The 17,021-nt window shown below is 36.9% G+C and overlaps 1 protein-coding gene across 7 annotated transcripts in view; it reads right to left on the bottom strand.

The window, feature by feature from the left end:
• The window catches only part of PCDH9 (protocadherin 9), a 978,586-nt gene that overhangs the window by 667,444 nt on the left and 294,121 nt on the right, over positions 1 to 17,021 (bottom strand). The gene's annotated exons all lie outside the window — the stretch shown is intronic.

Below are 17,021 nucleotides of genomic sequence, written 5' to 3'. Positions count from 1 at the left end.
CTCAAGAAACTCAACAGGAACAAAACAAACAACACAGTTATAAAATGGACTGAGGAAATAAAAGGCATTTTTCAAAGGATGGAATACAAATAGGTAAGAGACACATGAAAAAATGCTCAAGACCTCCAGGTAACATGAAAATGCAAATAAAAACCACTATGAGGTTTCACCTCACCCCAGTTCAAATAACTACCATCCAAATATAGGAACATTACAAATGCTGATCAAAAATGGAGAAAAACGTAGCCTGATACACAGTTGGTGAGAATGTGAACTAGTACAGTCATTATGGTAGACAATATGGAGATTATTCAGAAATCTGAAAACAGATCTAACATGTGACCCAGCCATCCCACTCCTGGGAATTTATCCAAATGAAATGAAATCAGCATATGAAATAGTTACCTGTACCCCTATACTTATAGCAGCACAATTCACAATAGCTAAGATATGTAGTAAACACAAAGGTCCATCAACTGATGATTGCATAAAGAAATTGTGGTATATATACACAATGGAAAACTACACTACCATAGAAAAGAATGAAATCCTGTCTATTGCAACAACATGGAGACCATTATGCTTTGTAAAATAAGCCAGTCCTACAAAGGCAATTTCATGTTTTTTTTTTTTTCCCTGATTTGGGGTAACTAATATATTGAGTACAAAAAAAAGTAATGTAGGTGAGTCATATTGACATCATGAGATCTGATTGTTGTTTATAGCCCTTGTTTATATTTTTGAGGAACAATTTTTAAAGGTTTATTTATTTACTTGAGAGGCAGAAATATAGAGAGGCAGAGGCAGAGAGAAAGAGGGGGAATCTTACATCTGCTGGTTCACTCCCCAGATGGCCACAATGGCCAGAGCTATGCTGATCCAAAGCCAAGAGCCAGGAGCTTCTTCCAGGTCTCCCACATGGGTGCAGGGGCCCAAGGACTTGGGTCATCTGCTGCTTTCCCAGGCCATAACAGAGAGCTTCTTCCAGGTCTCCCACATGGGTGCAGGGGCCCAAGGACTTGGGTCATCTGCTGCTTTCCCAGGCCATAACAGAGAGTTGGCTCTGAAGTGCAGCATCTGGGTCTCAAACCAGCACCCATATGGGATGCTGGCACTGCAGGTGGCAGCTTTACCCACTACACCACAGAGTCAGCCCCAGAACAGTGGTTTTTTTCCTACTTAGTTACTTGTTGAATTCTTTATTAATTGGAGGATTATGTTTGTGATTATAATGTAAATTAAAATTTTGTGATAACAAAAATTAAAGAAAAACAAAAAAGGAAGGGTGGATGGGAGTGAGAGATGGAAGAAATTATGGAGGGTGGAAAGTATCATTATATTCTTAAAACTGTGTATATGAAACACATGAAATCTTTTCCCTTTCTATGAATAAATTAATTTAAAAACACTTGTAGGTATTCTCAATATTATTGGAATTTCTTATCTCACTGTTAAATGCCTATAATTTGTATTGGCTGTTGTAGTTATATTATTGCTTCAATCAATAGGAATTTGGATTATTATTCGGTAATATCTCACAGAGTAACGATCATGCTGGTATGATAAGAACATAGCTCTTTTAGGAGTTTTCAAATCTCACAAAGTAGCATGAATACATCCATAAATGGCACAAATGTAAAAATTTATAAAAAAACTATAAGACACATTAAAATTTTAGCAAATGATCTGAAATTATTGTTAGAAACAGTAAGAATTTAAATCATACAATCAAAAGGCACAAATAACCTAGTTTAAATATATTCTCTGTCAATTCAAATATTGAACAGCAACAAATATTTTATTTTTAAATGCTTCTAAGTAGAGTGAGAAATATAGTGCTAGTGATACATGACTGTTCATTTTAAGAGTATAAAATATATTTTCTAAATAGTTTTCTTGCAAACCATTTTGTTTTAAAAATCAAGTGGCTTTCACTGTTGCAAATATCTCACTCTCCAGTATTCAGTGCTAAAAGCCATTATTGACCTTTGCATCTCTACCACAGCTATAATATGTACCTCATAAAGTGTTTCCCTGATGTATATTCATTTACTACTTTAAGAATTATATATATATATGTGTGTGTGTGTGTATATATATATATACATGCATATATATATATATATATATTGCCAGAGTGTCTTGGCTTTTCATGCCTGAACTACTCTCATGGGCTCTTCAGCCATATCTGAATACCTTAAGGGCTGATTCTGAGGCCAGAGTGCTGTTTAGAACATCTGCCATTCTATGAGTCTGCTGTGTATCTTGCTTCCCATGTTGGATAGGACTCTCCCTTTTTGATTCTATCAGTTAGTATTAGCAGACACTAGTCTTGTCTGTGTGATCCCTTTGACTCTTAGACCTACCAGTGTGATCAATTGTGAACTGAAATTGATCACTGGGACTAGTGAGATGGCATTGGTACATGCAAACTTGATGGGATTGTATTGGAATCCCCTGGCACATTTCTAACTCCACCATTGGGGCAAGTCAGCTTGAGCATGTCCCAAATTGTACATCTCCTCCCTCTCTTAAATGAAAGATCTCTGCGAGTGAGATCCCAGTAGAAAGAACGGGCCATCAAAGAAGGAGGTACCATTCTCTAAAGGGAGGAGAGAACTTAAACTTTGACTATGACCCTGTCCGAATAAGATCAAAGTCGGCGAACTCAAAAGGCTTCCAGAGCCTTGGCAATTCATGACTAGAGCCTAGGGAGATTACTGACGCCATAAACAAGAGTGTCAAATTGTTAAGTCAACAACAGGAGTCACTGTGCACTTACTCCTCATGTAGGATCTCTGTCCTTAAGGTGTTGGTCAGTGTGAATTAATGCTATAACTAATACTGAAACAGTATTTTACACTTTATGTTCTTTGTGGGTGCAAACTGATGAAATCTTTATTTAATATATACTAAATTAATCTTCTGTATGTAAAGATAATTGAAAATTAATCTTGATGTGAATGGAATGGGAGAGGGAGTAGGAAATGGGAGGGTTGCAGGTGGGAGGGAAGTTATGGGAGAAAAAAGCCATTGTAGTCCATAAACTGTACTTTGGAAATTTATATTTACTAAATAAAAGTTTTTTTAAAAAAAGAATTCTACATATATTTATATATTAAAGAATATTATATGTATATTTTTTGGAGTTCTATATGGCAGAGTCACAATGCTCAAGTCTGTTTTAATTAAGTGACACTAGAATCTCAAAGTGCTTTTTTCTGAATTATGGTCTCAGTTTCATTTCCTGTTCATTTGTGGGTTTGAAGTTAACACATTCAGTATTCTTCAACTTTTATCTGTTGATTCTCTATTTAACCTTTTAGGTTGATTTTGTATATTCTCTCCTTATTACATATTTATAATTATTTTGTTATAGATTATTTGGTCAATTTTGAATTATTTATATCCTTATCATCAAAACCCCTATACCATATAAATATATTCTAATATAGTAACATTGTAATAAAATAAATAGATAATAGCATAAAAAGACTTCTCTAAAAATTCTTTGATACCTCATAAATGAACATTTGCCCTGAATATGAAAATTTAATCATCATTCATTGCAAGTCTTCATTTATTTATTATCTACTCATTATCATCTAAATAAAGCAGCAATGACATTAGTAATACCTGAATTATATTGTTATGTTACCAAAAATTATGTTGTTTTCCTACCACATTTTACCAGAGAAACATCATTTACAAAAATAATGATTTTAAATAGGAAACTAGACTCCTGACATGGCTTAGCTTTTCGCTTGACTTCCTTGTCTTATCTGAGCAGGGGAAGCATCAGATGGTCCTTTATAGATTTCTCCTGAAGATAATCTCCCCGTTCCATTTCTTAACTATCATATAATACTTATGGAAAAATTAATTTTCTAGGTGGTTATGTTGTACCTTTCTTCTTCAAGTGAATTAAAAGCTGTTAGAAATGCCATCAAAATAATCCTCCAGTATCTTAAAGCTAAAGCAACAATGCCCGGTATATATAGCAATTCATGAACCATCTACCATACTCACACACACATACCTTATTGATACTCAGGCTGTGTCACTGGGCTCTATGTCCAAACTTCTTGTTGTCTCCTAATTAATATCACATCACCTTAATTGGATTTTCCACTTGTAAGCTTCATGGATTAAGATTTGTATTGCTATGTAAATTAGCTTTAGATAGCAAGGATGAGATGTACGACCAAGAACCAAAATTACCATCCTAGAATTTTACTGTAATAACATTGGCATGAGCATTGGCATGAGGTAGTCTCTCCTGGAGACTATCCAAACAAATTTAATTATGGAGGTGTTTAAAAGATCATGTTATAAGACTGTCTAGCCACCACGGCAGCCAGTTCAGAGGTATTCAGCTCAGCATTATGAAGAGGTTTCAGTGTAATTCCACAAGCATTTATCATGTACTTACACATGTCACAAACTACAATGAGATGTGTTAAGTGCGTGGAGGTACAATCCCTATTTCACATGATCTTACATTCTTTTAGGAGTGATGGGTACAGATTTCCTAAAAGAGTTTCCCCCAAAGAACTGCAGACAAAGGCATATGGAGTAGGGTGGAGCAGAAAAACTTGTCAAAATAACACTAATATGGCTTTCAAAGGAGAGACTTCCAGATGTCACGGCTTTCCTTTAATTCTTAGGTAGTCATTTTTCAAAAGAAAATAGTAGTCTCCATTTGAGGAAGTCATTTCAAGATATCCACTAGAGGTGAAATGACTAGGTTTTTTTTTTTTTTTTTTAATTTCAGCTATGAACAACACAACATAGACAAAGTTCCAGAAGCGCCTGTAGCATCTAGTGTATTAGTTTGCTAGTGTGGCCAACACAAAGCACTAGGAGTAACTAGCTTAGGCAATAGGAATTTATTTTCCCACAATTCTAGAAGCTGGAAGGCTGACACTGAGAAGTCAGCAGAGTTGCTTCCTTCTAAAGTATCTTATTTTGCCTTTAAGTGGCTTTGTTCTTCCTATGTGTTCACATGGTCTTTCCCAATGTAATCACATTCTAAGTTACCAGAATGTTCTAACCAGGGTTTAGTATTGCAACACAAGAATCTTAGGACAAACCATTCTACCCATTAGACCTAGAGGATGTACATTTGCTAGCTAGAAAACAAAAATAAATAGGCACAATAATCATCACCTATCAAAGTAAAATGATAAATTTGAGATTTTATTTAAATTCATACCCTGCTAACCTCATTGCTGACACAATCAGAGCCAGCATGGGAAAGTATTAGGAAAAAATAATATTTATAATACTTATCCTCTCCAAATGTAATCACTTGGAAAGAATCCTAGACTGGATGTCATAAGTCATGGATTCACTCTAGTTTTGCTATACATTAGCTGTGTGGCCTTAGCAGGTCAGTTATCACAATTTCTATTTTCTCAACTTGAAGATAAAATTTGGGAGAGACTTATTCTGAAATTTCTTCAAATTAAAGGAGAAAAGGCTGGCTTATATTTTAATCTTGTGGTGGGATCATCATGATGGCAAAGATAGTAATAACTGATACAGGGTATATACTACAAGTTACAGACATTATTCTGTCCAGCTCTCACATATATATCTCATATAGTCACAAGAGTGGATGGTATTGTTCTATCTGAATGTGGAAATGGAAGCTCAGGATACTGTCGACATCTTCCACAGCCACACTGGTATAAACTCGAATCTTTGCATTCCCCCAGAACAAATCCCAATACACTCATATTAAGCGTTAGGGCCGTTAGGATGTAATCAGGTGAAGATGGAAGAGCCCTCGTAATGGGAAGGAGTGCCTCTATAAAAGTGTCCTGTGGAAGTTTGTGTACCCCTTCCAGCATGGTAGGATGCAGTGAGAAGTCTCCATTGCCAAGCCTGCACATGGTGAGAAATAAATCTATATTGCTTATATGATACTCATCTAAGGTACTTTGATATAGCAGCCTTAACAGACGAAGACACCTATAACCAAGAAAGAAATGACTTTGTGTTTTCACAGTTCTTGGGCTTTCCATCTCAGGCAGAAGTATGACTTAGTATCACAGTCACCATTGATACAGTCAACAAACTTTCTTGATTGCATTTCATGGTTGAACATATTTGAGGGCAGAATAACATCCAGGTAGCAGATACAGATTAAAAGATATAATTATGCTGTTTTAGAGGTGCAAGTACTTACTTTGTAAGCAGACTACTTTATAAGAAAATAATATATTTCCTCTTTAAAATATACAGAAAAATTTAGACAATCATTCTATAAATATTAGAGTAGCAAAACATTTAATCAACCTCTTCTGAGTATATTTTTTAAAGAATCATATTTCACTATGATATTGTTTCATGTCTACTGGCCTTATAAACATACTAAATCTTATCTTCACTACTGAGATGAATAATTCATTAATTTGATCTATCACTTTTACTTTTTGTGTGAAAATTGAAATTCTCAGAGACTTCATATTTTTGAATAGTTTAAGTTTTATCCTTTCCCAAAATAACCTGCACACACATATGCAAACATACCTGCAATACACACATATACATACACACATAGGCAAATACACTCATTCATATCATAAAATACAATGGTGTACTTTTAAATATTGATTTTTGATTTTATCTATGCTTCACAATAAGAGAAATATTGGAAATACTGGGGATATCACATGATAGAATATTTTCATATTGAAAGTACCATGCAAAAATTTCTATAATTCCTGGTAGCAAAATAAATAGAAAACTGGAAGAGCTACGAAGTTCTTAAGTGATATAAGAAATTTCATAGAAAATAGATGTAAAATATAAATTTATTTTGATGCAAAAATCTTGAGGGTCTGGTGTTGTGCTGTAGTGGGTAAAAGACACCACCTATGATGTCAACATCTTATACATGCATCTGTTAATTTACCAACTGCTCTGATTCTAATCTAGCTCCCTGCTAAATGGCCTGGGAAAAGCAGTAAAAGAAGGCCCAAGTGTCTGGGCCCCTGCTAACCACATGGAAGACCCAGACAAAGATCTGGGTCCCTGGCTTATCTTGGCCCAATTCTGGCCATTGTTGCCATCTGGAGCTTGGACCAGTGGATGAAAGAGATCTCTCTCTGTCTCTGTCTCTCCCTCTCTCTCTATAACTCTGACATTCAAAATAAATAAACAAATCTTTTTAAAAAACTTTCTGGGGCCAGCACTATGGTGTAGCAGGTAAAACCACTGCCTGCCATGCTGGCATCACATATGGTTTGTGTCCTGGATGTGCCACTTCTGATCCAGTTCTCTCTATGGCCTGGGAAAGCAGTAGAAGATGGCCCAAGTCCTTGGGCCCCTGCACTCATGTGGGAGACCTGGAAGAAGCTCTTGGCTCCTGGCTTTGGATTGTCACAGCTCTGGCCATTGCGGCGATCTGGGGAGTAAACCAGCAGATAGAAGACTCTCTCTCTCTCTCTCTCTCTCTCTCTCTCTCTGCCTCTGCCTCTGCCTCTGCCTCTGCCTCTCTGTAACTCTTTCAAATAAATAAATAAATCTTTATAAAAGTTTTTGAAATCCATTAATATACAAGGTAGTTTTAGTAGCAAAGTAAGGTATATATTTCTACATGACTAACTGTTAATTATCTGATTAAACTGAGAATTGTGTCTGTTTTCTGATCACATTAATAAGAAATGATATTCATCTTATAAAATGTAGATGTAGTCCTTTTATCTGAATTGTTTTTCTGTGATATGGCTCTGTACACATTGCGAGAGTGCTCTCTTAAACCAGTGGTACACATACTTTTATTTCTCCTAAAGCTAATGTTATGAAGCATTCTGTTCTTTTTTTTTTTTTTTTTTTTTGACAGGCAGAGTGGACAGTGAGAGAGAGAGACAGAGAGAAAGGTCTTCCTTTGCCATTGGTTCACCCTCCAATGGCCGCAGCAGCCGACGTGCTGCGGCTGGCGCACTGCGCTGATCCGATGGCAGGAGCCAGGTACTTCTCCTGGTCTCCCATGGGGTGCAGGGCCCAAGTACTTGGGCCATCCTCAACTGCACTCCCTGGCCACAGCAGACAGCTGGCCTGGAAGAGGGGCAACCGGGACAGAATCCGGCACCCCGACCGGGACTAGAACTTGGTGTGCCGGCGCCGCAAGGTGGAGGATTAGCCTAGTGAGCCGTGGCGCTGGTCACATTCTGTTCTTATTCCAAAGCTACAATCATTCAAAATAGCAGCACCCTTTGTGATCTTTGTGAGAACTTTTAGGAGTTTCTGTGAAATAAGCAAATTTTGTTTCCTCTATTATTCCTATTATAAAATTTACCTTAGCAGAGTAATTTTGATCTACTTATTTCCTATGCCTTATCAGTGACAGCAGCAGCTAAAACTTCAAGTAAAGATTATGTAGAGGTGGAAAATGAGTCTTATGAAGGATTCTGCTTGTCTTTTGTGTCTGAGCTCTGTTTGCCTTCTGTTCCATCTTTGAACTGTAAATATAAAATATCTGGTGTAAAAGTAACTGAAGAAAGATGAGCACGAACATTTTATAAAGCGATTTGCACAAGATTACTTCATCTGACTACACATGCCTTATAGGGATTATGAACAATTATCCTAGTGTCATTCATCTTTTAATGATCAAGGTCATTAATTCCTTTGGATAGCAGAATAGAAGGTGGAGCCAAGTTTAGTGACATACAAAAGTGTCTTGCACACAGTGATGATAACTAATATTGGGAAAAAAAAAAAAAACAAGCAGCACAATGGCATAAATGCTATCCGCTTCCATGCATTTTTCAGGCCCCTCCTCCCAAAAATGAAAATGAAATGGCACACTGGAAATCAAACAAGCTTCCTTTTTATGACAATGACCTCCATATAAGAAGCACACATACAAGTGGTAAGAGGAAATGTGATTAAACTGTCTACTAGAAGCCTTTTAAAGTTCTCATAAAAATTGGATGTGCAGGAAATACTTGAACAATGCATTAAGTGGTCGCACACCCTGAATGTGCTCAGGGTTTTAAATTTTTCAAAAGGGATGTCTATCTTTTCAGTCAACATCAACTAATGTTTTTCACCCAAATTTTGTTTACTGCATCTCACTGAACTACATTTCCATTCCATTTGCCTCCAAAAAGGGATCAGAGGAGAAGAATTGCAAGAATTCCATTATTTATCAATATATCAATAGAAGGCTATGTATTTTTATTTATGAGCTCAATTCCATTAATAAATGTTCCATTGTCTTATTCTTTTCTGCTCTCTCAATATTCAAAGATGAGCAAAAGCTTGGTACATATTTAAAAATGTAGAGATAGCCTCAGAATGTAAGTACTTCACAAACAAAAATATTGAGAATTATAGAACAAATATAGTCCTAATCTATCTATTTAGTGATTTATAAATATATTACTCCACAGTATCCAGAATAAATATTCCTCTGGTCATTCAGAGAGATTATGTTATATATTGAGGGAATATAAATGAATGATTTATGTAGAAGAAAAATATTGCATGTGCAATTTTATTTGAATGCCAGTGACTTGTTAGAAGAATCGAACACCTAAAAGCAAACTGCACAAAATAGAGAGCAAAATAAAAACTCAATGACTCACTGAATTTCTAATGCATTTGTATTTCTAATATTCTCAAGAACAGAAAGCTCCAAGCAGCTGGATGGATGAGCAGTATGAGCTTCCTGCACTGCAGGCATCACTGCTAGAATGTAAAAATTTCCTGTGTCAAGTCTTCAATACAGGAAAGTAGCAATCATTTAGGCCATTCAAGTTAATAATCTGGCTTAATGCTATTATTAACTCCAATTCTTTAAAAAAATGTGTTTATTTTTAACTACCATAAAAATATCTAAACATTTATGGGGTAGCATGTGATGTTTCAATACATGTGCACTTTTAAATGTTCAAATGAAAATAAACAAGAATCTCCTCACTTGTCATTTTTATGAAGAAAATATTTAAAATTATTTCTTCTAGCTTTTTAATAAATCATATGTATTTATTTATTTTAGAAACACAGAGAAAGGGAAAAAGATAGCTTCTATCATCTTGTTCATTCCACAAATGCAATGGTCCTCGGCTGGGACTTAAGTTGGGAGTCAGAAACACCATCTTGTAAGAATACGGAAACAACTGCTTGTGAGCCTACAGATGCCTTCCAGGTCCACATTAGCAGAAAGCCAGATTCAGGAGCAATTCTGGAAACAGAATATAGGGGCTCCAATATGGGAGGCAGGTGCCCTAACCACTAAGCTAAACATCTGCCCCATAATTCCAACTCTCATGAAGATATTCCAAATGTGACAAAACATGCTTACCAATGTGCCTTGAGCTCAAAATACTTGATTATGTCTGCAAGCACTCTATAATAAATAATAAATAATTATATTTATCATGATTAATAATGGATAAGGTAACAGAGTACATGTGGGTGTGTGTATTGTGGTGGCATAGGTGTCTGCTGCCTTTAATGAGAATATACCTGCTGTATTAATGGGAATGAAATACATAGGGGATTAATGAAGGGGAAGTCAGTAGCCAAGTGGACACAGATGTCAGTCCTTGCTATCATAACAGTAAAGAAATTGTACAATCATTGCTTCTGGATGCCTTAACAGAGTAACTCATGTTCTCTTTTCCTTGAACATGTACCAGAACATTTGTGAAGCATAGGATGCAGAACCCTTGAGTAAAAATATCGGCTCTGCCACTTGCTAGGTGTTTAATATTAAAGCGAATTCACTTAGCTTTCCAGCGTCTCGGTTTCTTCCTCCATATAATACCAGAGTCAGCTAAGAGCATCCTTTCAGCTGTCTTGCAGCCCTAAATCATTCTTGAGAAATGAACTTTTGAAGCCCTTCATAGTTCTTTGACTCCAAAGTGATTTTGGACCTATTTATACTTTAACTATAATATTGTATGATTATTCAAAAGCTACATCAGCAAAAGAGAACAAAACCGAGAGAAATAATAAGAAAACGTCACCAGATAAATCGTTTCCAGAGTACAATATTCTAATGAAGTACTGTATTTACTCTTACTCATAAGAGAAGCCACATCATGTATTTTGGAAAGTATAGTCAACAAACAAAATAAAACACCTTTCATTTTTTTTTCTAGGTTCAAAGTGTAATTGTCCTAAAATATTTATATTTTTAGAATGCATTTATGAGGCTCTTTTATGTTATGTCTTGCAAATTCAGAATATGTTAACAATAGTGGTATAAGTGAAGGAAGAAGTACTTTTCACTACTTAATGATATGTCAGAAATTTAGAAAATAGCCAGGTTTTGAAAATAATTAATACAAATTTTATATTAGTATAGAAATGTAAGATATAAAAACATGTCAACACATAAATAATTTAATCAAATTTATTGAGTTACTAGGAACTTTATTCTTTGAACTGTGTAAGAAGTGCATTTGATTAGAATTTCTAATTTTAGAAACATCAGATACTTTTTATAACTATTCACCCACACAAACACAGCACTACTCAATTTATAATGAACTGACACAGTATTTTTTGTCTTTGTAGGTCCTTCCCTTGTCCCAAGATGTGTATGATTTCTTATGTGTGAGTCATTGTTGGAAAGCAACTGTCCCCTTTTTATGAATGGCTGTTTTCTTAATTATCTGTGAGCTAACATGACTTTAATTTATGACATCAGTATGTGTTTGGTATTGTCACTGAAGAGAATACTAATGAATAGTTTTTAAAAAGTGTATTTCTCAGTATTTCAGCCAGATAAGTAACTGCCTTATAAAACTCAATAGGGAAGATTAAGATGACTTGTCAACAGTAATATGATCACATTGTAGTTGTTGTTCTTTCATAATCCAGATAATGCAGTCAAATTTGGCACTTACTGAGTAAAACACTTCAAGACATAGTATAGCTACAAGAGTAAAGTAGATTTATTAGACCCCCATATCTAAAGTGAGAATAAGAATGCCCTAGTTGTTTCATAGATTAGGTTTATAAAAGCACATTACTCTACCCAGGGTAAGATTTTCAGTTGTTGTTTTCCTCTCAAGACAAAATGTTTGGTTCTCCTGTTTAGATCTTTGGCAATTTGAATGTCAGGCAAACAAGACAGAAAGCAGGTGCCACCGATCATATCTTAGAATCATGTGAAGTGTCATAGATTTTGTAAATATTAGTTATAAAGTATATATTAATTTGCCTCCATTCTAATTAAACAGCTCAAAACATGACATTGGTTATTATATGAAATATTTCAACTCTAATAACTTTATAAAAACATAAGCTCCACAGAAAAAAATGGGGGGGAAAGGACGCAATGATTAGCAATTGAATTGAGTGGAAGACAAAGATCCACTTTTGAGTTATCACACATAACAAAAGTCATCAATTTGAAAATGTCAGAATTTATGTAAATACAAACAAATCTGACAAATGTTCAATATATCAAAAGTCTGTCTGCTCCCTGCTTACCTTGCTATTGGATAAGCAAATGACTGCACACAGTGTTACCCAAGAACCCATCTTTGCTTGACACCACAACATCAGAGCTATTTCACTAAGTTGACTATTTTACAATCATCACCAATCTATTATCTTGAAAAAATGTAAAAACTCAGTGAAGTGTAAGAGTATAAAGCAGGTAAAGTAAAAAGCAGAAAAAGTACATGTTGAAAAGATTTTGGTATCTTAAGAAGATAATATTTCATTTTGCTATTTATGTTCAATGTTTATCTGTTCATATTTATATACTACTATCTTTTGATTGAGCTTTTCAGGCATGCTAAGTAATTTTATGTTGCTACTGAATTCAACTTTATGGCTTCTCTGTTTATTTTGCTGAGAAAGTACTGATACATCTTGTGGAAATAGCACTTTTAAGATACACAGTAGCAAGAAACCCCTGTCTCCTGTGTGGGTGGAGGAAACCAATCAATTGAACTATCACTGCAGCCTCCCAGATTCTGTACTGGCAGGAATCTGGAGACAGCAATTGAATCCAGGTACTTCAATCAGGTTGCACATGCTTCAACCACTAAGCTAAACACACATTCCCAAAGCAGCATATTCTTAACAGGTATCTGAAGTGGTTATATCTAGAACAGGAAATTGGGATTAACCTCCCCTTTTGGCATAGTATGCATTACTAGTTGAAGTTACATATTTATTTCGTTATTTTACCTCCTGTCTCTTCAACTTGTCCCTAAGCTTTGCAAGAACAATGTATGTGTTGCCAGTTCAGTGGGTTATACCTAATGCCTTGGATAGACCTAACTTACGTGGGATTTCCATATTTATTTAATAAATACATACATTATTAATGTTTCAGAAGGAATATAACTGTGTGTGGTTGATTTCTCAGAGTTCCAAAAGAATGGTTCATTTCCTATGGGTCAAAATAAAATATTGTCAGCTTCATATGTGGTGGACATTTAGATTTTCCATACTAGAGAAGCTTTGGTCTCAACTCTTAGAGATTATTGATGGTTAAACTGCAGGTCCTCCAGGACCACAGAGGCATGCTTTGTTTCCTTCGGGAAAGTAAAATAGTATACCATACACAAAGCTTCTATTAACTAAAATGACCACTTATGAAGTTGAGATTTAAATGACATAATTTCCTTAACATGCTAAGGCAGAAAAATGAGAGTGATAGGAAAAATGCCATGGAATTAGAGTATAGTGACATTTGGAAGGTGCAATAACCCATTAATTTGGCTGTAATGCTTCACATATGGACTTCCATGGGGATTGCAGAGTGGTTCTTTTCAAGTGGAGACTCTTGAGTACATTCAGTAACAAGAAATAAACCATAGTGAACGTGGAAACAATGCCTGCAGCCACAAATCAAAAAGCAATCTTTACATGTGATGGTTGTTTAGCGTCTGCACAGTTCTCTGCAGTAATCCTACCTGCATGCAGAAACCATTGTCACTGATGTAATCCGTAAAACAAGGGAAAGAGAAAATTTTTTGTAGTTCTCTCCTTTCTGTCTTTAATCTTAAGACAAACACAAGAACATTGCTGGAAAAGCGGGGCAAGGCTAGAGAATTCTCTTTGTTAAATTAAGTGAATTATTTATACTTTTTTTGAGTAGTATATATATATATTTTTGAGTGACTACCAGTTGTGGGGAGCAAACCGGACTAGACTGAGTTACTGGAATTAAGACTTATTCTATGCATCTGCTCTCCCACAATATGGCGCTGGGAGAGAAGTAAACAGCTTCCGCACAGCTGCCTCCAGTTCAACCAATAAACTGTAGGACTTGCTACTGATTGGAGGAGAGCAGCGTACTCGGCGTGTGGGCAGCCGAGTTAGGATTGGCGGAGGAGGACTATAAAGGAGGAGAGAGACGGCATGCACCAGGAACATCTATGGGGAACATCTAAGGGAACCCGTGCAGCCCCCGAGAAAGCCGGCCGGCGGTGTGCCGCTCCCCTGCGGAAGTGGGGAATGTGGCCAGGGGGAACTGCCCTTCCACGGAGGTGGAAGGGATAGTAGCCAACCCGGGAAGAACCAGCAGCAAACCCGGGGAGGGCCGAGCAGACGAAAGAACAGCGCAGGGTTTTGTGTCGTTCCTCCATGAAGAGGGGGAGCGACAACCAGTCTCTTTGTGTATACGTATAAAATATATACATACAAATCCCTTTAGTTTGAATTGCATGTGTACAATTGTAATTGATATTACCAAACTGACATAATTCAAATAGAATTCTGAAAATTGAACTTTTTATATAAATTTCAATATTGTCTATCAGTGTGTTTCTTGATACTGTAACATAACCAATTTCGCTTGCATTGAGCCACATTGTTTTCCTTTTTTTCCAAAATGTCCCATATTTTAGCTATGAGTGATTTCAAACTTACTTGGCGAGGTGAGTGTTGTGGCACAGAAGTTTAAGCCACTGCTTGTGAAGCTGGAATCCTATATCAGAGTGTCAGTTTGCATCCTGCTATTCCACTTCCCAGCCAGCTTGCTGCTGATGCACTAGGGAAAGCAGCAGCAGAAGACCTAAGTCTGCAGCTGCCTCATCAGTTTGACTGATAAGCTGCAGGAGCTGACCCTGCTCCTGATTGGAGGAGAGCAGCGTGCTCGGCATGTGGGCAGCAGAGCAGGGATTGGTGGAAGAGGACTATAAAGGAGGAGAGAGACAACATGCACCAGGAACATCCGGATAACATCTGAGCAGCCCCCGAGAGAGCTGGCCTGCGGTGTGCAGCTCCTCCATGGAAGCGGGGAAAGCGGTGGGGGGTGCCGCCCCTCCACGGAGGTGGAGGGGTCGGCAGCTAACCAGGGTCCTGTGTCGTTCCTCCGCGAATGGGGGAGCAACAAACTTCACTTCAGAGCCTGCTCTGTAGCACAGCAGGTAAAGCTGCTGTCTGAAATGCTGGTAACCTATATGGGCTTCAGTTCCAGTCCCAGCTGCCCCACTTCCAATGAAGCTCTCTGCTATGGTCTGGGAAAGCAGTAGAAGATGGCTCAAGTCATTAGGCCCCTGCATCCATGTGGGAGACCTGGAAGAAGTTCCTGGCTCCTGGCTTTGGATGGGTGCAGCTCTGGCTGTCGTAGCCAACTGGGGAGTGAACCAGCAGATGAAAGACCTCTCCCTCTTTCTTTCTCTGCCTCTCCTTCTCTCTGTGTGTAACTCTGACTTTCAAATAAATAAATAAATCTTTTTTAAAAAAACTTTACTTGGTGAAATCTGCTAGGAAAATGGCACAGTTTTATCTATGGCACGATCTACACCCTGATTTACATCCTATGCCCTGGCTCCCACTGCCATTGCTGAAATCCAGGTAGCTACATGGCCCAACCACCAATGTCAAGCTCCACCCCCTAATGGGATTCACTGCTCCTAATTCCCTGCCCGCCCTCCAGCAAAGTTTTAAAAGGACCTGTTCCTGAACACCTGGCTCTCTTGGCTTCTCTTGTCTGCTCTCCTCTCGCTCTCCCTTCTCTGGGCTCTCTGCTCTCCTCTCTCTAGCCTCCTCTTCTCCTCTCTCACTCTCCTCTCTCCTCTTTTTCTCTTACTCTCCTTTTCCCTCTTCGCCCCTTCCCTCTGGTCTGCTGGGTTTTCCTCAATAAACCCTTTCCCTTACTCCAGTGTTTGGTGTGTTTTGTGACGGCCTAACAGAAATACATAACAAAATCTACACTGTATATAATTCTTTGGAAAGTGAATAAACTGCTTAACTTATTTTTGTCTTAGTGTATACTCCATCTATTAATGGTAAATTTTATTCAATCATATTTCTGGAATTAAATGATATCTTTTTAAATGATCTGCTTTATATTTTCTAATATTAATTTTTTTAATTTTTATTTTATCTGAAAGGCAGAGAGAGACAGAGACAGAGAGACAGAGAAACAAAAATCTTCTATCTGGTAGTTCACTCTAAATAGGGATCCAACAGTCAAGACTGGATGAAATCAAAGCCAGGGACCTGGAACTTAATTGGGGACACAGATGTCAGTAGCAGGGATCTAAGTATTGAGCCATCATGTGCTGTTTCCCCAAAGTGTGCATTAGTAGGAACCTGGGTCAGAAGCACTGTATCCTGGACTCTAACTAACCTGGCACCATGATACAGGTATACAAGTATCCCCACCCATAACTTATCACTGAGTCACATGCCTGCCCCTAAGTCTACTTTTTCTATTCCAAAAGATATTAATAATGTACTATTCTTTATGTTATCATTTTTGTCATTATATCATATATATACATATATAATATAAATAATATCTCTTCAGTCAAAAGCACAATCTCTATATTCCCTTAAGAAAAAATAGCTTCACAACAACTTGCCTTATTAAGTGGTTTTCAGTATATATTCACATGAAGGAGAATTTCTGTGTAGAAGGAGAAATCATGAAAATAACTTTTGGCAATTCAATATACAAAGTAGCCATTTGAAGCATGAGTAAATATAAATAATTTATGTATTGTTGGGATTAGACTAGTACACATTATATATTCAATAACATCTTATGTTTAATGTGGTGTTCTCATTAGTAATGCACAATC

The sequence above is a fragment of the Oryctolagus cuniculus genome, chromosome 9 (assembly GCF_964237555.1).
Source record: "Oryctolagus cuniculus chromosome 9, mOryCun1.1, whole genome shotgun sequence".
NCBI lineage: Eukaryota > Metazoa > Chordata > Mammalia > Lagomorpha > Leporidae > Oryctolagus > Oryctolagus cuniculus.
Note: the sequence above shows the minus strand (reverse complement) of the source record. Positions and strands in the feature narration are given on the sequence as shown.